A 26,844-nucleotide genomic window follows, 5' to 3' on the forward strand; every position below is an offset into this window, starting at 1 on the left:
ACTAAAATCTCACATACCCAGCCGCTCAGCCAAAAAGTAAAAACTGATGAGAATCCTATGGAAGAGAAACCTGGCGGGCTATATAGTTTATGGGGTCACAAAGAGTCGGACATGACTGAGTGACTAACAGAGTATACTATTTAGCTAGTACAGTCTGGATATTATTCCAGGATTTTGCGTTTAGTTGTCAGTCAGCCAAAAATGGAAAAAGTAAGAGACCTTTACAAAAAACGCATCAGGGTAGGGTGGGAGTGAAGTGAACTTCCTCTGCTTGAACACATCAGAGATAAGTATTAATAAGCATATTTTCTCTCACCAATTACCAACTAGTTGCCATTTAGATGAACACATCACAATAAATATGTTATGTTCTGGCATTATGATTTTTGTGAAGCAAGTCTATATTTGAAAATTTAAGAAACTGTTATTCATTCACTTGTTTATTCAATTGATTTCACTCGCTCCCTCTCTTCACTCGGGGCTCCTCCCACCTTGTCGCTCGAGGCTCCTCCCACCTCTGAGGGTTCTTCTTGCCCTCCTCTCTCAAAGCTCCTCACAGCATCATCACTCAGGACTCAGGACTCTGAAAAACTTCCTCCCTCTGGGCTTCTCTGGCTCTCCTCACTTATGCTCCTCTCACGCTTCTCGCTTAGGGCTTCTCTCACTCTCCTCACTCAAAGCTCCTCACACCCTCGTCACTCAGGACAACTGAAACTCTCCCTCCTCCGAGCTTCTCTCACCCTCCTCCCTCTGAGCTCCTCACAACGCCCTCCGAGATCCTCTCGCCCTTCTCACTCAGGTTTCCTCTCACCCTCCTCCCTCAGACCTCCTCACAAGCTCCTAGCTCAGGGCTCCCTCCAAGAATGTGAAGGATTTTAAATAGGTGAGTAAACAAATAAAACCGTTTGCTTACTGGCTAAAAATATCACTGTGCTGTTGAATAAACTGCGGTAAGGCAAGAGGAAGAGGCCATTGCACTAGTCAGGGTGAGAAGAAGAAGGGAGAGGGCAGTGGCCATGGAGAGAATCAGGCAGACTCTGATTTTATAGGTCTAGTTGAATGAATGGGGTTGCGAAGAGTCGGACACGACTGAGAGACTTCCCTTTCATTTTTCACTTTCATGCACTGGAGAAGGAAATGGCAACCCACTCCAGTGTTCTTGCCTGGGGAATCCCAGGGACGGGGGAGCCTGGTGGGCTGCCGTCTATGGGGTCGCACAGAGTCGGGCACGACTGAAGCGACTTAGCAGCAGCAGCAGCAGCAGCAGCAGTTAATAACTCAACATTTTTTCTTAGCTGAAAGGTGATGTTTTGGAAGAGATCTCTACATCACTGTTATCTCATCCATTCTATACTACAATACTGAACAGAATTTTACTGTTGGGTATATATTCTTGCCTGGAAAATTCCATGGGCAATTCCATGGGACCCTGATGCGCTACAGTAAATGGGGCAGCAAAGAGTCGAATGCAACCGAGTGAGCACTGTCATGCAAAACAGACAGGAGAACATACAGACTTATTAAATATTAAAAATGATGTCCTGACTTAAGTTTTTAAAGTTCCAAGTGAGTAATTTTCAATGGGCAGTAAAGCTTTCCCTGTATTGGATAATCCCAGGTTACTGTTGGTAAGAACACAGTTCCGGTGTCACTGCAGTCACTTGTCTATTGAATGGAGATGCATCAAGCAAGGAGGTCACAGAGTATGAAACCCACTGGAACAAATGTAAGATTGTTTGAGGAGAGGTCCTGTATCACTCAGTGATATCACTGGGGAATATCACCCAATGATTTCTGATTTTGATATAAGAATTCTTAACAATCAATTTGAGTCTTTTTGATTTGTCGGTTTTGGAAGGTGATTTAGTGAAGTTGGCATGACTGAAGAGAGAAATCATCACTTCTTTTTTTACTGCATTCCTGCTGCATGCTTTGTGCTCTATGTTTAAATGAACGTGTTTTCTTCTTCTTGAGGGGATAATTCATACACCTGTGAAACAATGAACGAAATAACTTGAACACTGAATATCACAATATGGTCGAAAGAGCATGGACTTCAAAATCAGACACAGTTCTCAAAGTCTGCTTCTTCCTCCTACCAAATGCATGCTTTTAGACAAATCACTAACCTCATCGAATCTTTCTCTTTCAGCTTAAAATTTTTTTAAATATTTTTATTTATTTATTTATGGCTGCGCTGGGTCTTTGTTGCCGGGTCAGGCTTTCTCTAGTGGCCAGCAGTGGCTGCTTTTCGTTGCAGTGTGCAGCTTTCTCATTGTTATGGCTTCTCTTGTTGTGGAGCACTGGGCTCTAGAGTACACTCAGCAGTTGTGGCATGTGGGCTTAGTTTCCCCATAGCATGTGGAATCTTTCCAGACCAGAGATCGAACCTGTGTCCCTTGAATTGGCAGGAGGATTCTTAACCACAAGAGCACCAGGGAAGTCCTCTTTTTTAGCTTTATCTAAGGGAAAAAATGGAAATATGGATTCCTTTCCTGCCTTAGTATGCTAGGATTAAATAGAAAAATCTGAATGAGAATGAAAAGAAAACTTGCACAGTAATTGGTACTTAAAGTATGTTTTTAAGTTTCAAGAGGGTGATTTTGAATTTCAGAGCAAGGAAAGCTTCCTCACATTGAAGGAGTTAGGATAATAGTTGTTAAGGAAGCAACACACACATTTGTTCTGATTGCCTCCAGGTTGGAAATGCATGGCACAAAGTTTAGAAGCATTAGCTTTTGTGTTATTGAATAATCACAGACTTTGAGAGCATAAAATGTGCAAATCAGGCAAGTATAAAAGGAATAGGAAAGATGAGTATGGACTTTTAGTAAGCTGGAAACTATTAGTCTCAGAAGGCTGATTAGAATGTGAATAAGCCTGTGGAAGAAGGGGTGTGACAGGAAACTAGAAATATCTATTACCTTTCGCTTCTGCACTGAAATTCTCTTCCCCAGCCAGGATCTGAGCTAGCGGAGGCAGCCAGACCAGATGATCTTTCTGTTTTCCTTTTCCTGGTTCAATTTCTGCAGGACTCTGACTCCCAGCCAGAGGAACTCAAAAGGTCTCTGCTTTCAGCAGCAGGTTCTACTGCCAGCTTCTGTCTCCACATCTCCTAAATCAAGGTAGGCTTCTGCACTGCCAAAAGCACTGGACAAAAAGCAGAATGACCCTTTGATCTCTTATATATGGAGCTCCTATGTTATGCAAATAAGTTTATGGTGTGTTTTATAAAGAGAACTGAATTGGTGTTTAATCTCAAAGGCATTCAAGAGCTTAGAATCTAATCTAAGAAACTATGAATGTGTGAAATGAGATTTCCCTGAGATTCAAATGGTAAAAAATCCACCCTTAATGGATTTCTGAAGAGGGGCACTTACTTTGCAGAATGACACCGAGACAATACTGCACAGAGTTGTTGTTAGGAGTAAATGAGCAAATACACACAGAGCACTTAGGAATGTACCCTATAGGCAGTGTGTGTTCAATAAATGTGAGCCACTACTGACTTCAAGTAGTGTTGCCTAATATGCCTTGTGATAAAAATCTCTTGGGGGGATTTGTTCATTTAGAGATTTCCAAACCCCTCCCAGAAAATGATTCTATTTCAATTGGTCTGAATAGGGTAGTGGGAAGTGGAATCCTTACAGTTAACAAATGTCTCAGAATTCTTTAGATTTCTCAAGTTTAGAAACACCGCCTTAGTGAAAATGTACAAACTTCCAGTTATAAAATAAATAAATCCTAGGGCTCTAATGTACAGAATAGTGACTATAGTTAATAATACTATGTGGTATATTTGAAAGTTGATTGAGAAAATTCCCTTCTGGACAAGATTCACCCTTCTGGAAGCCATTAAGAACATTTATGATTCACGGGTAGAAGATAAAATTTCAGTGTTAACAGGAGTTTGAAAGAAGTTGATTCTAACACTCATGGAATACTTTGAGGGACTCAAGCCTTCAGTGGAGGAAGTAACTGCAGGTGTGTGGAAAGTATAGAAATAGTCAAAATAATAATAATTATTAGTGATGATTACTTTTTAACATATAGAAGAAGGAGAAAAATGATCCACTCTGTTCAATATGCTAGATATATCACAGTTTCCTCTTGGTTTTAACTGAAATAGAACAGGTTAATCAGAGTAGAGAGAAAAGGGACTTTATAACATAAAAAATAAACCCAAACCTCAGTGAAAACAATTGAGAGGCCAGGATGGGGAGGGCCCATGTCCCCTGGCAATAGTGGAGGCCAACAAGAGGAAGAAAGACTTCCTTTTCTCACCTGGCAAGAGCTCAGCCAAAGAGAGATTGTCACAGCTTAGCCAATGAAAAGTCACTATACTTCCAATTCTCAGTTCCTCCAATAGACTCTTTGTTTGCTACAGCACTTTGACTTCCTTTTCTACTCTTTAAAAGAGTTCTCTGCTTGCTCTGTGGGGCTTGCACAGTGGCTCAGCTTGGCTATAGACCATATTTGCAGTTCTTTGTTGATCTCAAGTAAGCCCATTTTTGCTGGAGAAATAACTATTGTCTGTTTCAGAGCAGTAATAACCGACTTCCTGTCTCCCTCCTCTCCCGTAATAATTCAAGAAAAGCCAAGGGACCAATTAAGACCTCCAAATATGCTTTGATTTGTGACCTAGGGCTATTCTTCACAGACCAGAGGAGCTTGTTTCTTGAGTGTTTGTCATTTCAAAATTTATGTACTCTTGTACAATGGTAATTTCAGGAGGAGTCGCATTTTAAATGTGGTAAATGTGTTGAAGGGTATTTTAAATTTGTTGATTGTCTGTCGTCTTATGGCAAAAGTGTTCCTAATGATTCTTAAATAAGCATATTTTCTTGGCATTGAGTAGTACAGTCAGTGCCAGGCAGAAAATACTGACACCAGGTTTAAATTGTAGTGTTTTGCATGTTCTAATGGCAACACTTAGTGAATTATGTTTTGAACTGTAATTTCTTCAGTGAACTATTTGTGAATTTGTGGATGCAGGGTGACCAGCTTCTCAGCTGCTGTTTGATCTCCTGGGCACACATCCACCTGTAATAGATCACCAGCACAATTTAAATTGTTTCCTCTTCCTCCTCCTTCTTTCTCTTCACCCCTCTGCTCCTTTGTCTTCCACTTTTGCTCCATGCCAAAGGCTTATAGTTAAATTCCCTCAGTTAATTCTCATACATTAATTTGTGTCTGATGCAACTCCATAGTATTTGGCAAGTCATGGTATTTTTGCTTCTCTATTCTTTTCACTCACATTAAACCAATTCAAGAAACCCAGAATGTTTGATTTAGATAAATGCAACTAATAGCATTGGAGGTGGCTTATGTGCATGTTTTTGCAAAGTAATCTGATCTTAAAAGGTAATTGTATTAGGACCTTGCCAAAGTCAGGGATAAAGTACTTCTCTTAAAACAAATCAAAACTACTTCTGATTTTCTAGAGTTAGCAAGGAGCAGGACTTTGCGGGCAACAAAAGTTAATGACTAGCCAAAGGGTTTTTCAACTCTCCTCCTTGTTTTCTACCTAAAACCATGTTAAGCCATACCTAGATAATATGCTCATTGATTTTCAGGTATCTACAAATAAGATATTCTTCATAAAATCTTGAAACAGTCTTAGACTCTTATTAACTTGGACAAAAGTGAACACAAAGGAATTTGCCTGCAGCACACAGCTGGGCCCTGTGACCCCACTGGCCCAGCTTCTCTTCTAAAGTGTACCAGGGTTCTGCCCTTTACATCTCCTCTACAATAGAAAATGTCAGTGAGAAGACACCCAGCCTTCGCTCTTATCCCATGAGGAGCATGTCCACTGGGCAGTTTTTCTCTAATAACTACTTTAACTGGCAAAAGTGCACACATTTTGAACTGAGAGAAAATTTTTATGGCATTTTGCAAACATCATGTAGTTGCAAATATTTGTCTTCTGGTTAAGAATTTGCAGAGCCTTGTGGTAAGTTGCTTAATAGTAGTCATGGTCTGTTAATTCCATTTTTTCTTTCTTCCTAAGAAAGAGTGAAAAAATAACTATCTGGTGAATATCAGGATTCCTAGGCTCATATAGGAGCACTGAACCAAAGGTCTCCCAGAACAGCAGTGTTTTATTCTCAAATATAAAAATTGACTTACCAGAGCAGGGATCTTGACTAGAGTCCATGACTCTTAGGGGAATTTTTGACAGGAATGCAGGATGCTGAAGACATCTCTAAAAAAAAAAAAAAAAAAAAAGAAAGGCTGCTATATATATATATATATATATATATATATATAATGTATATTTCATCAGTTTTTCTAAAGCTCCCCAACTTTCTTTTTTTTTTTCCCCCTGACTTTCTAAAATGAACTTCTTTTGCAGCATTCCAGAAGCTAAGGTTTGCCTCTCAAAGTAATTTCTGAATTGGCATATAAAACTTACATGCCATTGCCTAATTCCATTTTTTGGAATGTTAAGTAAAACAAACACCTAGGAAACAAGGACAATATTAGAATACAACTGAGTCTCGCCCTGCTTTTTCTTGTTTTAACTTAGTGGTACTATATTGATTTCAAGAGCTTTGCACTGAAATGTGTTGTTCAGTTCAATTCACCTGATCAGTTGTGTCCAACTTTTTGCGACTCCATGGACAGCAATGTGCCAGGCTTCCCTGTCCATCACCAACTCCCCAGAGCTTGCCCAAACTCATGTCCGTTGAGTCAGTGATGCCATCCAACCATCTTATCTTCTGTCATCCAGTTCTCCTCCTGCCTTCAATCTTTCACAGCATTAAGGGTCTTTTCCAGCGAGTCATTTCTTTGCATCAGGTGGCCTAAGTATTGGAGTTTCAGCTTTGGTATCAGTCCTTTCTGTTAGGGACCAAACGACGGTCTCTAGGACCTGAGTCATGTTTACCAGAAAGAGACAGGATATGCGCTCATCCTGCCTGGCCAATCATGTAACGCCAGCTACTCCTGTAACTGAGACAAAGAACTGCCTGTATATAAGCTGCCATACTCCTTTGTTCGCGGCTCTTGTCAGATTCCCTTGTGTGGGATGAGACTTGGGCCCTAGCACGCTAGGAATAAACAAACTCCCTTCTTGTGTTTGCAATACTGTGGTGGACTTGCTCTCTCGGTTGGTTTGGAGATACGGGCTCGGAGCATAACATCTGGGGGCTCGTCCGGGATCTCCGTCCCACTGGGGAAGACAACTCTCCTGGTAGAAGGGAGTAACCTCGTTAGGAGATAAGAGCTCTGAGCACTGGTGCTAACGTTGCAGAAGCCCAGATTAAGTCCGAGGCCTAGTATCTTACTGGGGAGGCATCTGGCTTTAAAGTGCAGAGGCAAGTCAGCGTAAGGCCAGGGCCTAGTTTCGTGCTGGGGAGGCAGCTGGCTCTGATACTGGATTAAGTCAGCATAAGGCCAGGGCCTAGTTTCATGCTGGGGAGGCAGCTGGCTCTGATACTGGATTAAGTCAGCGTAAGGCCGGGGCCTAGTTTCATGCTGGGGAGGCAGCTGGCTCTGTGAACATCCTGCAGGTAAGACTGAGTGCATTGTCGGTGGCCACCTTGTGTTTGTTATCTGTTTGTCTATTTGTGGTGTCTGCGCTGCTCTTTGTGTGCTCTGTTGGCTCCCAGTGTACTTTTCTGTGATCATGGGACAAACAGCTTCTACTCCTTTATCTCTTATGATTAACCACTTCTCTGATTTCAAGTCTAGAGCTCAGAATCTTTCGTTACTGGTAAAGAAGAGCAAACTGGTGACTTTCTGTTCTGTCGAGTGGCCCACCTTTGTTGTCGGATGGCCACAAGAGGGAACCTTCAATCCCCAAATTATCCAGGCAGTTAAAGAGAGGGTGCTTACTCCTAGTCCTGCCGGGCACCCAGATCAGACTCCCTACATTCTGGTCTGGTAGGATCTAGTGAGGAACCCGCCAGAATGGCTTAAACCCTTTGTTCTCACTCCTCCTAAACCTCCCCATCCCTCTTCCCCAACTCCAACCTCACCAAGCCCACAGGTGTTAGTAATGAAGGCTTCTGAAAAAAAAAAAAAAAAGAAAAAAAGGACAAAAATCGACCAAAGCCGGTATTCCAGGAATCTTCTCTGTATCCTAATCTGATAGATCTGGAGACCGAATTGTTCCCACCCCCGTATGCGGATCCACATCCGCCCTTGCTTTCACAGGTTTCATCGGGAGAAGCCAGGAGGAGAACCGAGCCTTCAGCTCATCCCAGAGAAGGGGGCCCCGCCCAGGGAACTTGGGGAAAAACAAGAGAAATGGCCAATGTAGAGGAAGAAGACTTGGAAGTCCCCTCCTCCACTGTTCATGCGTTTCCGGTCCAGGCGGGACCAGCCAGAGAGGGTGGAGAGCGGACACATCAGTATTGGCCCTTTTCCACTAGTGATTTGTACAATTGGAAAACCCAGACTCCCTCCTTCTCTGAAAAACCGCAGGGTCTTATTGATCTGTTAGAGTCTATCCTTTTTACTCATAATCCCACTTGGGATGATTGTCAGCAACTGTTACAGGTGCTTTTCACTATAGAAAAGCGAGAGCAGATCCTGTCAGAAGCTCGAAAGAATGTGCCAGGGGTGGATGGGAGGCCCACAATACAGCCTAACCTCATTGAGGAGGGGTTCCCCTTGGTGCGACCCAACTGGGACTTCGAATGCGCTGAAGGTAGGGAGCGTCTCCGGGTGTACCGTCAGACTCTTATGGCCGGCCTTAGAGCGGCCGCCAGAAAGCCGACTAATTTGGCCAAAATAAATTCAGTGAGGCAGGAACCAAATGAGAGCCCAGCAGCCTTCCTTGAAAAGATACTGGAAGCTTTTAGACAGTATACCCCTATGGACCCACAGGCAGATGAGTCACGAGCGGCAGTTATGTTAGCATTTGTAAATCAAGCAGCCCCCGATATTAGAAAAAAATTACAAAAGATAGAGAGGTTAAATGAACAATCCTTGCAAGATCTAGTGAGGGCAGCCGAGAGAGTTTTTAATCATAGAGAGACCCCAGAAGAGAGAGAGGACCGCATTAAAAGAGAAGAAAGAGAATTTAGAGCTGAAGAAAACTGTAAAAATCAAAAAGAGCTGGCCCAGATATTTTTTGCTGGGGTTGAAAACAAAAACAGGTTCCAGAAAGGGAAAAAAATTGGACTCAAAAACTGAAGAAAAAACGACAAGGCGTAAGCTTGAGAAAAACCAATGTGCATTTTGTAAAGAGTTTGGACATTGGAAAGATAAATGCCCCAAGAAAAATCTAAAAGAGGAGCCCAAGAACCCCCAAAACAAGACTCCCTCTCCAGACAGTCATATCCTCTACGCGGGTGAGGATAGCGACTAGGGGGTCAGGGCTCGAAGCCCCTCCCCGAGTCCTGGGTAACTATAAATGTGGAGGGGAAACCGGTTGGTGTCATGGTGGACACCGGAGCCCAATACTCAGTCTTAAACCAAAAAGATGGACCCATGTCTAAGAAAAGTAGCTGGGTGCAGGGAGCAACCGGGACTAAACGATATGGATGGACTACAAAACGGCATGTGAACTTGGGGGCCCACCAGGTGACCCATTCTTTTCTGGTGATACCTGAGTGTCCAGCGCCCTTGTTGGGAAGGGATTTACTGTCTAAAGTAAATGCCCAAATTCATTTCGACCACGGAAAAGTGTCGGTTTTAGATGGGACCGGGCATCCTCTTCAGGTCTTGTCTCTGGCATTAAAAGATGAATACACACTTTACTTGCCAGAGGCCCCAGCGACAATAAGCCCTGAAGTACAACCATGGGTTCAAAGATACCCTCAGGCCTGGGCTGAAACTGCAGGAATGGGACTAGCCAAACAGAGGCCCCCTATCATTGTGGAACTGAAAGCCAGTGCTTCCCCGGTGAGGGTACGACAGTATCCCATGAGTCAGGAGGCTCGACAAGGAATTACTCCTCATATACAATGCCTCATAGACGCTGGGGTCCTGAAAAGGTGCCGGTCCCCATGGAACACTCCCCTGTTGCCTGTGAAAAAGCCTGGGGGAACTGATTTTAGACCGGTTCAAGATCTACGAGAAGTCAACAAACGGGTGAATGATATTCATCCTATGGTTCCTAACCCTTATACATTGCTAAGCAACTTGCCTCCAAACTACATTTGGTACACTGTTTTAGATTTAAAAGATGCCTTTTTTAGTTTGCCTCTTGCCCCCGCAAGCCAAGAGATCTTTGCCTTCGAATGGCAGGAAGACGGTGGTCAGACCCCTGTGCAGCTGACATGGACTCGCTTACCACAGGGTTTCAAAAACTCGCCCACGTTATTTAATGAGGCCCTGGACGAAGACCTCCATGAGTATCGGGTTGAACACCCTACCATTGTTTTATTACAATATGTTGATGACCTTATGCTGGCGGCGGCTACAGAGAAAGTGCCAAGAGGCAACAGGTGACCTTCTCCAAACCTTGGGGACTTTAGGTTACTGGGCTAGTGCCAAAAAGGCCCAGATTGCCAAGCAAGAGGTTACATACCTCGGTTATAAGATAAAACAGGGCCAGAGGTGGCTAACACAGGCTATGAAAGAAACCATCCTCCAGATCCCTGAGCCGGCTAACCCTAGACAAGTGAGAAAATTTCTGAGAACGGTGGGATATTGCCGGTTATGGATCTTGGGGTTTGCAGAAAAGGCCAGATCCCTATATGAGGGGACCAAAGAAAACAAGGACTGGAAATGGACTGAACCAATGAAAGAGGCCTTCCAAGAGCTCAGGCGAGCCTTGCTAGAGGCTCCTGCCCTTGCCCTCCCTGATCCATCTAAGCCTTTCCGATTATTTGTAGATGAAAAGCAGGGGATAGGAAAAGGGGTACTAACACAGAGATGGAGACCATGGAAGCGACCTGTAGCTTACCTTTCCAAGAGACTGGACCCAGTGGCAGCCGGATGGCCACCTTGCCTCCGTATCATCGCGGCCACCGCGCTCTTAGTCCACGATGCTGATAAACTGACTTATGGACAGAGACTCTTGGTCTACACTCCTCATGCCATAGAGAGAGTTTTAAAGCAACCCCCAGGTAAATGGATTTCTAATGCCCGCTTGACACACTACCAGGCCTTGCTACTTGACACCCCACGGATTCATTTCCAAACGCCCTGCACTCTAAATCCGGCCACTCTTTTGCCCAATCCGGGGGAAAATAGCCCTCTCCATGATTGTGATGAGATACTGGCCGGGGTAACAGCAATGTGAAAGAACTTAACCGATACTCCACTGGGTAACAGTGAGCTAAGATGGTTCACAGACGGCAGCAGTTATGTAACAGATGGACAGAGATGGGCGGGAGCCGCAGTAGTAGATGACTCTGGACAGACGATATGGGCAGAGGCCCTTCCCCCGGATACCTCAGCACAAAAGGCAGAGTTAATTGCCCTGATTCAAGCATTAGAGAGAGCCAAAGGAAAAAGAATAACTATTTTCACTGACAGTCGCTATGCTTTTGGCACGGTACACATCCAGGGCCCGATATATTGGGAACGGGGGCTTTTGACAGCTAAAGGAAAAGAAATTAAAAACTTGCCTGAAATCCGTAGACTTTTAGAGGCTGTACAGCTGCCTTGGGCTGTGTCAATAGTACCCGTACCTGGACATCAGAAGGGTGACAGCCCCACGGCACGAGGGAATCGTGCCGCAGACCTGGCAGCTCGAAAAGTAGCTGATAAAGATTTCATCACCCCTGTGTTGGCGATCGGACTTCCACCTCCAGGTATGGGAACTCTGCCCCCAACCCCTGAGTATTCATCCACAGACTATGCTTAGATCCAAAAACACACCAACCTTCAAAAAGATAAAGATGGATGGTACCGAGACTCAGACAGCTACTTGATACTCCCTACTCAGTTGGGACGGCAACTATGTGAGCATTTGCACTTGTCTACTCATCTGGGAGAAAAGAAGACTCTGATGCTCTTTCAAACTGTGCGCCTGCGATTTCCCCGGCACAAGACAACTGTAAAGAACACAGTGCATGCTTGTAAGGCGTGTCAACAAATGAGGCCAGGAAAAGGACAACATGCAGGACTGAGGTATCAGGGAGAAGGACCAGGGCAACACTGGGAAATAGATTTCACCGAGGTAAGGCCAGGCAAGTATGGTTACCGGTACTTGTTAGTGTTGGCGGATACCTTCTCAGGGTGGGTAAAAGCTTTTCCTACAAAGGGAGAAACCGCGATGATAGTGGCAAAAAAGATTTTAGAAAAAATAGTTCCCAGGTTTGGCCTGCCAGTGACCATCGGCTCTGATAATGGACCTGCCTTTGTGAGTCAAGTAGTTCAGAGCCTTGCCCTAGCCCTGGGGACTAAATGGAAGTTACATTGTGAATACAGTCCACAGAGCTCAGGGCAAGTAGAAAAAATGAATCGGACTCTAAAAAAAACTTTAACTAAATTGGCTATAGAGACTGGCGGGGACTGGGTGACCCTCCTTCCCTTCGCCCTCTTCCGTGTGCGTAATACTCCTTATCAACGTAATCTGACCCCATTTGAGATTCTGTATGGGAGACCTCCCCCTGTATGTCCAATATTTGAAGGGAAAAAACTACCGCCTCCCACACTGGGGCAACTCCAAGAGGCCTTGATGGCCTTAAGCAAGGTGCACTCTCGTGTCTGGAAACTGCTCCGGGAAATACATGTGGGTCAAAATAAGGGAACTATTCCCTCACATGACATTGGCCCAGGAGACTGGGTGTGGGTCAAAAGGCACCAAACCAAGGCACTAGAACCCAAATGGAAGGGTCCTTATGTTGTTCTTCTTACCACCCCAACTGCCCTAAAGGTTGACGGTATCGGGCCTTGGGTGCATTGCAACCACGTATGCCCAGCTGCTTCAGCAGAGCAAGAAGACACTAAGAAAGAATGGGAAGCACCTCTGCACCCGTCCAACCCCTTGAGGCTAAAGCTTCGAAGGCGCCAACAGGACCAGGACAACTCGGCTGGGCCCTCTTGTAGATGACCCAGTTACTCTGCTCCAGAGTTGCCAGCGTGAACCCGCATCAACCCGTCAAAATCACCTGGAAGCTGCAAAATGGACTAACACGAGAGGTGCTAAACTCCACTACCGCAATACATCCACCAAACACATGGTGGCCAGACTTGTACTTTGACCTTAAGCCGATGGTAAATGTGCCTTGGGCTAGGGGTTATCTCCGAGAACAAGGGTTCTGGGCATGCCCAGGCGCACCCAGGCATGACTGGAAGACCTGTGGGGGAGCACAAGACTCTTATTGTAAAACTTGGGATTGTGTTACTTCTAATGATGGACTTCGGCGCTGGGAAGTAGGAAATCGAGATTTACTTAATTTTTCATTCGCCAAGCCCCTCCCTAGGGTCCTTGGAGATCCAACTTTTAGCTGTGAAAGTTGCAATTATGCACAAGTCAGAATAAGGTTCAATCCAGAAAAAAGCAAAAAAGAGGGGACCTGGATCTCTGGCCTATCTTGGGGACTACAGACGAGGGAATCAGGAGGGTTTGGGGTTGATGGAAAAGGGATTATAGTAGTGAGCCAGGTCTTAGAGCCAATTCTTGTACACAGTATCGGGCCCAACAAAGTAGAAAAGCTGGCTGTAACCCCTCACCTAACGACTTCCATGCCAACATCTTTGGCAGTGAGTCCCGAAGCAGAAGCGCTCGCTGAAATAGATCCCCTATGGAAGCTGATTAGGGCAGCTTATGCCACCCTGAATCAGACCCATCCTGAGGCAACTAAATCTTATTGGTTATGTTACAACTTAATTCCCCCTTATTACAAAGCAGTAGGCCTCAATGCCTCTTATGACTTGGCCAACAGCACCAATCCTCCTCAGTGTCATTGGGGGGACTGAAAGGTGGGTCTGACGATGAAAGAGGTATGGGGAAAGGGCTTATGCATGGGCACGGTGTTACCAGCAAAGTCTCCACTTTGTGTGCATGTCGTCGAGCCTGATGATTTGCCTGTAGCTAAATGGTTAATACCTCAAAAGGGGGGATGGTGGGTCTGTTCACACACGGGGCCAACTCCATGCCTGCATAGCTCAATCTTTGACCCCAAAGAAAAATTCTGTGTTATGGTGGCTGTCATGCCAAAGATTCTGTACCGACCAGAGAAAGCAATGTATGATTATTGGGCCCAGAAATTAACTCTAAATCCTCCAAAAAGAACTTATAAAGTTAAGAGGGAACCTCTTACCGTCATAACCATAGCAACTATGTTCGGTCTTGAAATAGCCGGGGCTGGAACCGGAATAACAGCTCTGTCCCTGCAAGGCCAAGGATTTAACTCCCTGAGAGCAGCCATAGATACATTACCCGTATAGAGCAATCTATTAGTCATTTAAAATCGTCTCTAACTGCTCTATCTGAAGTAGTTCTGCAAAACAGGAGGGGATTAGATCTGCTCTTTCTGAAACAAGGGGGACTCTGTGCTGCCCTAGGAGAAGAGTGCTGTTTCTATGTGGATCATACAGGAATAGTTAGAGAATCTATGGCCAAAGTGAGAGAAGGACTAGCCCAACGTAAACGAGAACGTGAGGCTCAACAGGGATGGTTTGAATCTTGGTTTCAACAATCTTCTTGGCTGACTACCTTAATCTCCACCTTGCTAGGACCCCTGCTAGTACTTTTACTAATGCTTACCTTTGGCCCATGCATTATCGATAGACTTGTAGCCTTTGTAAAGGAACGCATAAATACCGTACAGCTGTTTGTGCTTCGACAACAATATCAAACTGTGTCTCAGGACCGAGAGGAAGATTCCTCTATATGATCTAAGGACAGGGGGGAATGTTAGGGACCAAACGATGGTCTCTAGGACCTGAGTCATGTTTACCAGAAAGAGACAGGATATGCGCTCATCCTGCCTGGCCAATCATGTAACACCAGCTACTCCTGTAACTGAGACAAAGAACTGCCTGTATATAAGCCTCCATACTCCTTTGTTCGCGGCTCTTGTCAGATTCCCTTGTGTGGGATGAGACTTGGGCCCTAGCGCACTAGGAATAAACAAACTCCCTTCTTGCGTTTGCAATACTGTGGTGGACTTGCTCTCTCGGTCGGTTCGGAGATACGGGCTCGGAGCATAACACTTTCAATGAATATTTAGGACTGATTTCCATTAAGATTGACTGGTTTGATCTCCTTGCAGTCCATTCTCCATCATCACAGTTCAAAAGCATCAATTCTTTGACGCTCAGCTTTCTTTATAGTCCAGCTCTCACATCCATACATGACTACTGGAAAAATGATACCTTTGATTAGACGGACCTTTGTCGGCAAAGTAGTGTCTCTGCTTTTTAATGTGCTATCTAGGTTAGTCATAGCTTTTCTTCCAAGGAGCAAGCATCTTTTAATTTCATGGTTGCAGTCACCATCTGCAGTGATTTTGGAGCCCAAGAAAATAGTCTGTCACTATTTCCATTGTTTCCCCATCTATTTGCCATGAAGTGATGGGACCGGATGCCGTGATCTTTGTTTTCTGAATGTTGAGTTTTAAGCCAGTTTTTTCACTCTTCTCTTTCGCTTTCATCAAGAGGCTCTTTAGTTCCTCTTTACTTTCTTCCATAAGGGTGGTGTCATCTGGGTGTCTGAGGTTATTGATATTTCTCCCAGCAATCTTGATTCTAGCTTGCACTTCATCCAGCCTGGCATTTTGCATGATGTACTCTGCACATAAGTTAAATAAGCAGGATAACAATATACAGCCTTGATATATACTCCTTTACCAATTTGGAACCAGTTGTTCCATTTCCAGTTCTAACTGTTGCTTCTTGACCTGCATACAGATTTCTCAGTAGTCAAGTAAGGTGGTCTGGTATTCCCAACTATTGAAGAATTTTCCACAGTTTGTTGTGATCCACACAGTCAAAGGCTTTGGTGTAATCAATAAATCAGAAGTAAATGTTTCTCTGGAATTTTCTTGCTTTTTCTATGACCCAATGGATGTTGGCAATTTGATTTTTGGTTCCTCTGCCTTTTCTAAATCCAGCTTGAAATGTATTGAAGTACCACTAATTGAAACAGAAAGATATTTACTTCATTTGAGTAAATGTACAGTACTTTATGGGCTTCTCAGATGGTGCTAGTGTAAAGAAACCACCTGTCAATGCAGGAGACACACAGGAGATGTGAGTTTGATCCCTTGAGGAGGCATAGCAACCCACTCTAGTATTCTTGCCTGGAGAATCCCATGGACAGAGGAGGCTGGCGAGCTATAGTCCATAGGGTTGTAAAGAGTTGGATATGACTGAAGCAGCTTACCAATCCGTACACATGGTACTTTATGGTTAAGGTTCTTGGTTTGTCAAATACAATCAAAACTACATACAGTATTTGGCAATGTGAAAGAAAAGATTGAGTTTTTAAATGTGAAAAGCCTTTTTTTTTTTCTGAGTAGAGAGATTGGGATCATTTTTTCCTTTCTTTACCTCAGTTTTTCTACATTGCTTAGATAGGTTTTAAAAGGGCACTTTTCTCTATTCATATAAGGGAAACCCTGTCTTAGACACTGTTAATGAATTATAACACCACTTATAGCAACAGGACAGGCAGGCCTGTTGTGCTTGCGGTCCATGGGGTTGCAGAGAGTTGGACATGACAGAGACTGAAATGAACTGATAGCAACAGTTTGACCACAAATAGTGATGAGAAAAATCCTTAAATACTAGGTGGATCTTTAAGTAGAAATTTTTACAAAATGTGGGGAAATTGGTGCTGAAAATGTCAGTTCAATGGAAATTTGCTAGCTGAGTTTTACAGTAAGTTTACATATACCTCTTGAATACTTTCAAGCAGGGTTTAATTTGGTGTCATCCTGTTTAAGAGCATTTATTAACCCCAAGAGATAAATGGAAAGAATTCCTATAATTAAGTACATTGGTTTGTCTTCATGTGGTTCCATAATGTAATATACTAAGCTCTTACTAGACTTTGGACCCTGTGTGTGCTATTTGGCTTATGGGAATTTTCTCATCCAGTTTGTCAACAACTTTTATGTGATAGTACTTAAAACAATCATCCTTGTTTTGCAGATAGAGAAACAGGACTGGAACCCAAATTCTAGGATTCAAGAGTCTGCACTCTCCACTGTACAAAACTTATTGTAAGTAAACTTAAATATTAATAGTAAATAAGCAAAGTAAAGAATTACATTTTTTAATTATGGAAAATTTCATGGGTTAAAGAATTGTAGATATAAAGAACTTGCAGGTTTTCCAGTGGGTAAGAATCCACATTCCCAATACAGGGGGGATGGGTTCCATCCTTGGTCAGTGAATTAAGATCCCACATGCTTCATGGTGCTGCCAAAATAAAAGAATTGTACAGTGAACCCTCATATACCCATCCTCCAGCTTTGACAGTCATCAACACATAGCCAATATTGCTTTGTCTGTTGCCTTGTCTTCTACCCCATCTCTGTTATAAGGCATGTCTCAGACATCATATTGTTTCACTTAAGGGAATATTTAAATTAAATAAACATATATGTATCTAGGTGAGAATAAATATTAACAATATCTGGGAATTTTTAAAAAGTACGTTCTCTTGTATCATCTCATTTCACTCTCATCATAATCTTTTAATTGCTAATGTTTATTCCCATATTGGAAATGAGAAAACTTTGACTTTGAGAGAGATTGTCATCTCTACCAACTTGCAAAACAAATAATGACAGAGTTGAGACTGAAATTTAAGCCGTCAGATTCTAAGTCTAAGCCTCTTTCCTCTGCACAATTGCAGCTTTACAGACTGTTATAAATGGACTTCAGCTACATCACTTATGTGAGTGAGAAAGGGAATTTAAAATGGCTCATGCATTTTACAACTTGATCTTCCATTCTTGAGTTCATTCTCCTTACATCAGTAACTATGTTTAGTCCTGTGTTGTAAAACTGAGACTATCAGAACCTTGCAGGAAATTATTCTTAGTACGAACAAGGCACTGGGTTTAGGCTAGATTAATATGCAATTGGCACATTCTCTGTCCTGATTAAATTCACTTCTCTGTGCTTCAGTTAGAATTGATATTCTGACTCAGTTCCTGAGAGCCATGTTTATGCATTTACTTTTGTGCTTAAACTTGTTGTGTTTTCATGGGATACCAAAATGAACAGAGCAGTTTCTGGCCTCAAGAAACTTATAATCTAATGGTAGGGGGAAATATCTATTTATGGGAATAAATATAAGCAAAGAAAAACATGTCATGATCATATACAGATAGGAAGTTTAGAAGATTAACACAAATATCCACCATTTATGAATGACTTCCCTGTTAGGCAACAGGGATGTGCTTTATTTTTGTAATGCTTCAATACATGTGTGTGTGTATGTGTGTGTTTTAAATGATCATATTTTGATGTCAGCTTGGAGTTTTTTTCCTTTTATGGCCGCACTCCATGCCATGTGGGACCTTAGTTTCTCAACTGGGAATCAAACCTGAGGCCTCTACATTGGAAGGCAGATTCTAAACCACTGGACCTCCAGGGAAGTCCCTCAACACACATCTTAAAAGGGAAATGCTATTAACCCAGCTACCGATGATGCAGCTGAAGCTCAGGCAGGAGGTGACAATGGAAACTGGCCTTCAGGGGTGGGTAGGGTTTTCATCCCTGGTGAGTTGGGCATCCCAGGTGAGAGAATGGTAACAGAGAAGCACTGAAAGAGCAAGGGTCTGGGAAACCGAGAAACATCCCAGGTTCAGGGATCAGGAAATAGCGACTTAAATGGTCAAAAGCATATTTGAGGCCTCTATCTATGATGGAGGCTACGCAAGGAAAGTGTGCTTTCAATGAACTGTTTGCTAATTCATGAAATTCCAGTGGACATTGGTGTGATGTGACTGTTTTGGGGAGGCCATGCCTTTAGAATTTATGAAAATTTCTGATTTGTACTTTCTTATTTTCCCCTGTGGTTCTTCGGTTTTTTGTTTTTGTTTTTAAATTCTAGACAGTCTGTAGTCAGCTCTCTGCTATAAGTAATTTGCTAGCAGCTGAACTTTTGATAAAGCCTTGTAAACCATCTACATCATTATATTACTTACAAAGAATAATTTTATATTGTCAGTGAAGACATTTTTAATTTTATATTGTTTAATCATCTTTGTTTCATTTGGTTGTATCCTAAGCACTTGTTTTTATTATTATCCAGGTGTCTCTTAATTAGATTTGATTGGTAGTTTTTTTTTAAGTTAAGAATTAATAAAAGTTACAGACGTGAAGCTATTCTGGATGATCCTACGGTGGTGGATAGATGTCATTATACATTTGTTGAAATCTATAGAATGTACAACATCAAGAGTGAACCCTAATGTAAAAAAAATGTAAAATGAACTTTGGGTGATGATGACGTGTCAACATAGATTCATTGATTGGAACCCATGTTCCGTGCAAGTGTGGAAGATGATATTGGGGGAGGGTAGGCATATGTGGGGGCAGCAGATGTATGGAAACCTCTGTAGCTACTGCTTTATTTTTCTGTGAATCTAAAGCTACTCTGAGAAATGAGGTCTATTTAAAAATGTAATAGAAGTAGAGAATGAATGAAAGACCAAAGCCTTCTATCTAGGTAGTTTCATGTGTTGAGTCCAGAAATGGGTGGTAGAGATGGGAGTATTATGTCAAGTGTACCTGGAGGCAACAAGATGCTGGGGTTCTTCTGGCCACAGGAGTGATGGCAAGAAGATCTTTAGACATAAATCAATCTCTTGTGGCATGAATAGAGTCAGCCAATGAGAAAATGATAGAGGGGGGATCTCAGAGTCAGAAAAGCTATTATAAAGTTCTAGCAGTGCAGGATTCATTCTCCTGTACCATCCAGAGGTGATGCAGACTCGGCCTTGATTTCCAAAAAACCTCTTAGTGATGTCTTCCCTATAGAACAACTCCTGATTTTTGTGATGGAATTTGGCTCTTAGGCCATTTTTCATTTTTACTTTAAAGCTTAAAACACAAAGAAAAACATACATATCTAATCTTATTAATCTGTCAAGTCCTGCCAAGTCTCTTTCTCTCTCAATATTTTCTTAGAAACTGGTAGCAATGAAATAAATATCCTTGGCATTTACGTGCCTTTTTGCTCTCACATGCCTGCTTGACTTAAATACCCTCTACTATCATTTATTTTTCCATCTCTGAATTTTAATGTTCAATGAATACTTTCTTTTTAAAACTTGAAGTATGATTGATGTACAATATTATATATGTTGCAGGTATACAATGCAGTGATTAACAATTTAAAATTTTTTTATATTTATTTATTTGGCTGAATCAGGTCATGGCATTCAGAATCTTTTGTTGCTGTGCACAGATTCTCCAGTTGTGTCATGTGGGCCCCGGAATGCATAGGCTCAGTAGTTGTAGCTTAGTTGGTCCGTGGCAGTGGGATCTTAGTTCCCCGACCAGGGATTGAGCCCATGTTCCCTGCTTTGCAAAGGGTATTATTAACCACTGGCTCACAAGGGAAATCCCAATTAACAACTTTTAAAAGTTATACTCCAGGACTTTCCTGGTGGCCCAGTAGTTAAGAATCTGCCTGCCAATGCAGGGGACATGGATTCGATCCCTGGTCCAGGAAGATCCCACTTGCCACAGGGCCACTAAGCCATGCACTGCAGCTGCTGAGCCGGTGTTCCAGAGTCTGCACTTTGAAACAAGAGAAACCACTGCAGTGAGAACCATGCACACCACAACGAAGATTAGCCCTGGCTCACTGCAGCTAGAGAAAGTTCATGCACAGCAACAAAGAGCCTGTGCAGCAAAATAAATAAATAATTAATTAAAAAGGCATACTCCATTTCATTTAGTTTTTATAAAACATTGGCTATATTCCCTATGTTGTACAATATATCCTTGTAGCTTATTTTATACACAATAGTTTGCACTTCTTAGTGCATAATAGTTTCCACTTACCCCTATATTGTCTTTCCCCTTGAATACTTGCTTTTGAATCTTAGTATTAAAAGCTATAATATGGCCTTAAAACGGGACTTTCGACTGCGGGGGCTTCGGTGTCCCTGACACTCCCCACCCCGGTTACCTCTGCCGGCGCCCTCCTGAGAAAAAAAAAAGAAAAAAGCTGTAATATGAAAAACATCTTCAGAAACAGCAACAATGTTGTATTGGGACTTGGAACCGTTTTTGTTTTTTTTTTTTTTTGTATTTCTATATGGCTGATTTCTGAGGTTTCAATCTCTAATCTTATATGTCTTCATTTGTTTAGGTGCCTGGGTTCTGGCCCAGTACTGTCGCTGCTTTAAGGAACTGTATGACTTGTAATTACAGGAGGGGACTTAACTGAGTTAGTTAGGGGACTAACTAACGGATATGAGGATTCTTGATCAATCCTTTAGTCATTTTCCTGTAGTGTTATTCAGTTCAGTTGAGTCGCTCAGTCGTGTCCAACTCTTTGTGACCCCATGAACCGCAGCACACCAGGCCTCTCTGTCCATCACCAATTCCTGGAGTCCACCCAAACCCATGTCCATTGAGTCAGTGAGGCCATCCAACCATCTCATCCTCTGTTGTCCCCTTCTCCTCCTGCCCTCAATCTTTCCCAACATCAGGGTCTTTTCCAATGAGTCAGCTCTTTGCATCAGGTGGCCAAAGTATTGGAGTTTCAGCTTCGACATCAGTCCTTCCAATGAACACCCAGGACTGATCTCGTTTAGGATGGACTGGTTGGATCTCCTTGCAGTCCAAGGGACTCTCAAGAGTCTTCTCCAATACCATAGTTCAAAAGCATCAATTCTTCAGTGTTCAGCTCTCTTCACAGTCCAATTCTCATATCCATACATGACCACTGGAAAAACCATAGCCTTGCCTAGATGTACCTTTGATGGCAAAGTAATGTCTCTGCTTTTTAATATGCTATCTAGGTTGGTCATAACTTTCCTTCCAGGTGTTTTTAGTGAAATCAATGAAGTCCTTTTGTGTAATTCTAATCATAAATCTGGTGTCATCTATATTAGTCTTATTGAAGAGTAGGAAAGAAGATTGGTATGAGCCTGAGGGAGATAAAATAATTAAGTATCTTGGATTCAACTATTGTACTTTTAGCTAAAATAACAATATTTACTGTTCTTCCCATGCATGCTCAGTTGAGTCCGACTCTTTGCAACCCTATGGACTGTAGCCCTCCAGGCTCCTCTGTCAATGGGATTTCCCAGGCAAGAATACTAGAGTGATTTGCCATTTCCTTCTCCAGGGGATCTTCCCAACTCAGGGATCAAACCAGTATTTCCTGTGTCTGCTGCATTGCAGGTGGATTCTTTACCAACTGAGCCACCTGGGAAGCCCAGTGTTTACTATTAGAATGCTTTATTTTCTTAAAAAGAAACCCTGCATATTTTTCTATGTAAATAATGTTTTTATGTTGAAATGTATTATTTCTTAAGAGAAATATAGCTTCAGGATTTTTTCTTGCAATGCAGTCTGCCAATCAGAGAAACTGAGTGAATGCCTAAGAATCCAGTCATGAACACCTATGTCCTTGAATTCTTTTTCCTCCAACATATTTTATTTTTTCATATTCCATAAAGTACCTATGAGTCCTATGTCCAAAAACCTTGATTATTTTTTATGTTGCATAATTGTGTACTTTCTAACTGGTGATCTCTTGTTAATCCATTTGCAATTAATTATCTGCATTCTGCTCACATTAAATATCCTGGGATTACTTGCCACATCAAAATGTTACATAGTTCTTTGGCTGTTTAAATGTCTATTATTGATGTCTCAAGTGATTATTTATAATTTAAATTTTCAATTAATCTTACTTGTTAAGAAGGTAAAGCTACTTTCTTCAAAAGAGATTATTTGACCATATTGTTAGGAAATTAGAGATATTTCCTATGAGTACTTCAGCATTCACTACTGTTTATATACCCAAATATGTCATTGATTCCTGTCAGTTTTGCCACTTAAATATCTTTTCATCTCCCCTGTTTTAGTTCAGGTGCCTTATTAATCAGTTTTTCTTAATTTTAGTATCAACCCACTGCAGAGCATGCAAAGCCAAGAGAATATTTTTTTTCTTTTTGATATTTTTTCCTTAAAAAATTTTATTACACCCCAAATGAGTATTTATTATAAAAAGGTTAGAAGATACAGATACTTAAAAATAATAAGCATAAGCTTATTTATAAAACAGAAGTAGAGTCACAGATGTAAAAAACAAAATTTTGATTATCAGGCTATAAGGGGGGAGGGGTAAATTAGAAATTGGGACTGACATATACACACTTGTTCAGTTGCTAAGTTCTGTCTGACTCTTTGTGTCTGCACGGACTACAGCATATCAGACTCCCCTGTTCTCCATTATTTCCTGGAGTTTCCTCAAATTCATGTCCATTGAGTTAGTGATGCTATTTAACCATCTCATCCTCTGCTTCCCTCTTCATATACACACTACTATATATAAAATAGATAACTAATAAGAACTCTCTGTATAGCGCAGGAAGCTCTGTACATTACAATACTCTGTAATGGTCAATATGGGAAAAGAATCTAAAAAGAAAGAGTGACTATATGTGTAACTAATTCGCTTTCCTGTATACCTGAAACTAACACAACATTGTAAATCAACTATACTCCAATAAAATTTTTTATAAAAGAAATAAAAGATACTGTAAGCCACCAGCCAAATGAGCAACTGCTAAAAATTTGTTATATATTCTCTCAGACTCTTTTAAACATGCAAATAGTAGAATGTTATGTAAGATTGAACATAGGTAATTTTTGAATCCTTGATGAGGAGAGATTGAAAATAAACTGAACTGAGATTTGCAGTCTGACCTGTACTGGATAATGGATGGTGCATCCACTGTGCTAATAGACTCATCAGGCCATTGGTTGATGATTGATAATTGGTTGATTTTATTTTAAAGGACCATATGGCCAAATCCCATATCTTGTTGCAGTTATGTCTTTTCCTGAGAGAAATAGATGTCCTTATTGTCTGTCATCTTAGGACTGATCAACCCTGGAGCCTAAAACTTGAAAGGCAAGCTGAGACAAAGTAACAGGCATTTCTCATCTTAACACCAGCCGTTCCTTTAGTCTAAATTCTGAGGAACAAGATTCCAAGACATTTCTAATGAAGTGACAGCTCTGGAAACATGGAGAAGGCTAGAAGCAAATCGGCCTTATTAGTGACCAAGAAAATAACCTAGGCATGAGCAGTAGAAACTCGGAGTTATTCTTCTTGTGGTGCTTCCTTCGCAGTACTGGCAAAACTACAGTGAGACTAATGGAAGTTATAGCCTACTTCCTGCTGAACTGTGGGGAAATAAAGGAAAGGGCCCATTTGATACTTGAGACAAAAATTAAATGACTAATAAATACAACTAGAAAGAGCAGACAGAGCCAAGATAGCCAGAAAGTAAATGTCTTTGAAATAGTTTCTGTCTCTGGCCGGTAACTTAAATTCAGCAGTAACATCAAGTAAGTAAATTATAGTAGACAACTGACATTACTTTTTCAGAGTTGACGGAACTTAATTTACTTGCATTACATGTTTATAATCCTTTGTGTGGTAATAACTGAATGACCTTTAAAAGGTAAAGTCTTAACCAATACAGTATACTAACGCATATACATGGAATTTAGAAAGATGGCAACGATAACCCTGTATGCGAGACAGCAAAAGAGACACAGATGTATGGAACAGTCTTTTGGACTCTGTGGGAGAGGGAGAGGGTGGGATGATTTGGGAGAATGGCATTGAAACATGTATCGTATCATATAAGAAACAAATCGCCAGTCCAGGTTCGATGGAGGATACAGGATGCTTGGGGCTGGTGCACTGGGATGACCCAGAGGGATGGTACAGGGAGGGAGGAGGGAGGGGGTTCAGGATTGGGAACACATGTACACCCGTGGCAGATTCTTGTTGATGTATGGCAAAACAATACAATATTGTAAAGTATAAAAAATTTAAAAAATTAAAAAAAAACGGTAAAGTCTTCTCTAGGTGTTTGATTTTTAGCTAGATAATATAATCCTTTGAGAAAATAAGTCTTCATAAATAATAAATAGCCATGTTTATCTTTGTTCTGAATCTCTTCATTGTTGACTGCCAATCACAGTTTTTTTTTCTTTTTTTTATGATAGACCCCTAGCCCCAACAATATTTCCATGTTGCTTTCCATAATGATGTTGCTTTAGTGCTTTTTGTCTGATCTATTGTGAAGGAACTTGCAGCTCTTCAATTTCAATCTATCTTGCTAATGCTTCCTTTCTTGTTCTATATGAGATTTCCTGGGTCTCAAAAGGTAATTTTATGTACCAATACTTTAACCTAATCTCTTTGAAAACAATAATTAATATAGTATATTTATTTTTTTTTGTCTTTTTTTTAAATTTATTTTTATTTTTACTTTATTTTACTTTACAATACTGTATTGGTTTCGACATACATAGACCTGAATCCACCACGGGTGTACATGCGATCCCAACATGTACAGTATATTTAGTATATTTAAATAGCTAAGTTTTCCCTCTGTACAGCCTGGCCTCTGACTTGTCACCAATCCTGTGTATCATATTCTACTTAGACCACAGGGAGGAGGGGTTTCCAATGAACATAAAAAATAAAGTCAGCTTTTCCATTCCTAAAGCTAGTTTTATTTTATCGTTGTATAACAGATTTAAGTGGGAATCTGTTCGGTAAGTTACCTTTGTTTCTTAAAGATACTCTTCTCACAGAATTAAGCTAAGTACCTTTTCAGTCTTTTTCTAAGTATTTGTATTTGAGGATCTGAAATGAGAATATTTTGGCTTTTATAGCACCAAGATTATGTCTGAATTTTTTATAATGGAATAAAAGACAGAGGATGACTTCTGTTTTATAAATTCTTTTATACTAATTGAATTAAATGCATGCTCATGTTTAAATTTTATATACACTAATATTTAAATATTTTTCTTCTCCTAAGGCCCAAGATGGCAGGTTGTTTATACCACTAGATCCTGAAGTTTTTGCTTGCATCCTGATTGCTTGGAGAATATTGGGTCCCCTCAAGTTTCAGTAGGTTTGAGGAAGGGCCAAGAATTCACCTTTCTAACAAGTTTTTAGGTGATTCTCATGCCTGACGACCCCATTTGGAGAACATACTGATGTCAACATTCAGAGGGATGGACTTCATAGGTCTTGCCTAGATACTAGAATGTTTCTGTGACTAATAGACACAGACAGGGACCCTTCATGGATGGTCCAGTCCTAAGACCTGTGGTCTTACATCTTCATTTAATTTCACGACTTTTGGGATTTAATTTAATGTCATGTCCTTTGGAATTTAACTTAATGCCATGACCTTTGGAGTTCTGGTCCAGATGATGGGAAAGAGGGCTGATGCCATTAGCTCCTACTCCTACTGGGGAGTAGGCAGGAGTACAGGAGTTTGTTACATGGGTTTATTCAAGTTGAGCTGCAAGTCCAGGTGGAGGTGTGCTAAGGGCAAGTAGAAATGATGGGGCATCACTTGGGAGAAAGAATGAGACTGCAGAGTGAAGGGAAACTAAAAACTTATGATGACCTAGTGACAGATGCATGTATCACCTTCTTTCATTTAATCCACACAAGTCTACTGCGGGTGGGGAAAAGTATTTTTATTTTTAATAGATGAGGCAGGCACCTGAGACTTGGAAAGGTTAAGTAACTTGTCATTGTCTAAGGCCCAAATTTGAATCCCTGTTGGTCTATTTCTAGACTCCTTTTAAAAATATTTATCTCCTATTTCTTTATTTGGCTGCACTGGGTCTTAGTTGCAGCATGAAGGCTCTTCAGTCTTCTCTGTGGCATGTGAGATCTTCAGTTGTGGCAGGCAGGGTCTAGTTCCCTGACCAGGGATTGAACCTGGGCCCTCTGCA

The 26,844-nt window shown here is 41.5% G+C and overlaps 1 long non-coding RNA gene across 2 annotated transcripts in view; it reads left to right on the forward strand.

Annotated features, from left to right (window-relative positions):
• Window positions 1-555: 555 nt before the first annotated feature.
• Window positions 556-26,844, forward strand: part of LOC114117558 (uncharacterized) — a 138,743-nt gene continuing 112,454 nt past the window's right edge. For both annotated transcript variants that reach the window (XR_009596037.1, XR_009596036.1), the window contains exons 1-3: window positions 556-883; window positions 3,033-3,125; window positions 17,011-17,081. This is a non-coding gene — a long non-coding RNA (uncharacterized LOC114117558). The remainder of the gene's footprint in view (window positions 884-3,032; window positions 3,126-17,010; window positions 17,082-26,844) is intronic.

This window comes from Ovis aries, chromosome 13 (genome assembly GCF_016772045.2).
Source record: "Ovis aries strain OAR_USU_Benz2616 breed Rambouillet chromosome 13, ARS-UI_Ramb_v3.0, whole genome shotgun sequence".
NCBI classification, from domain to species: Eukaryota; Metazoa; Chordata; class Mammalia; order Artiodactyla; family Bovidae; genus Ovis; species Ovis aries.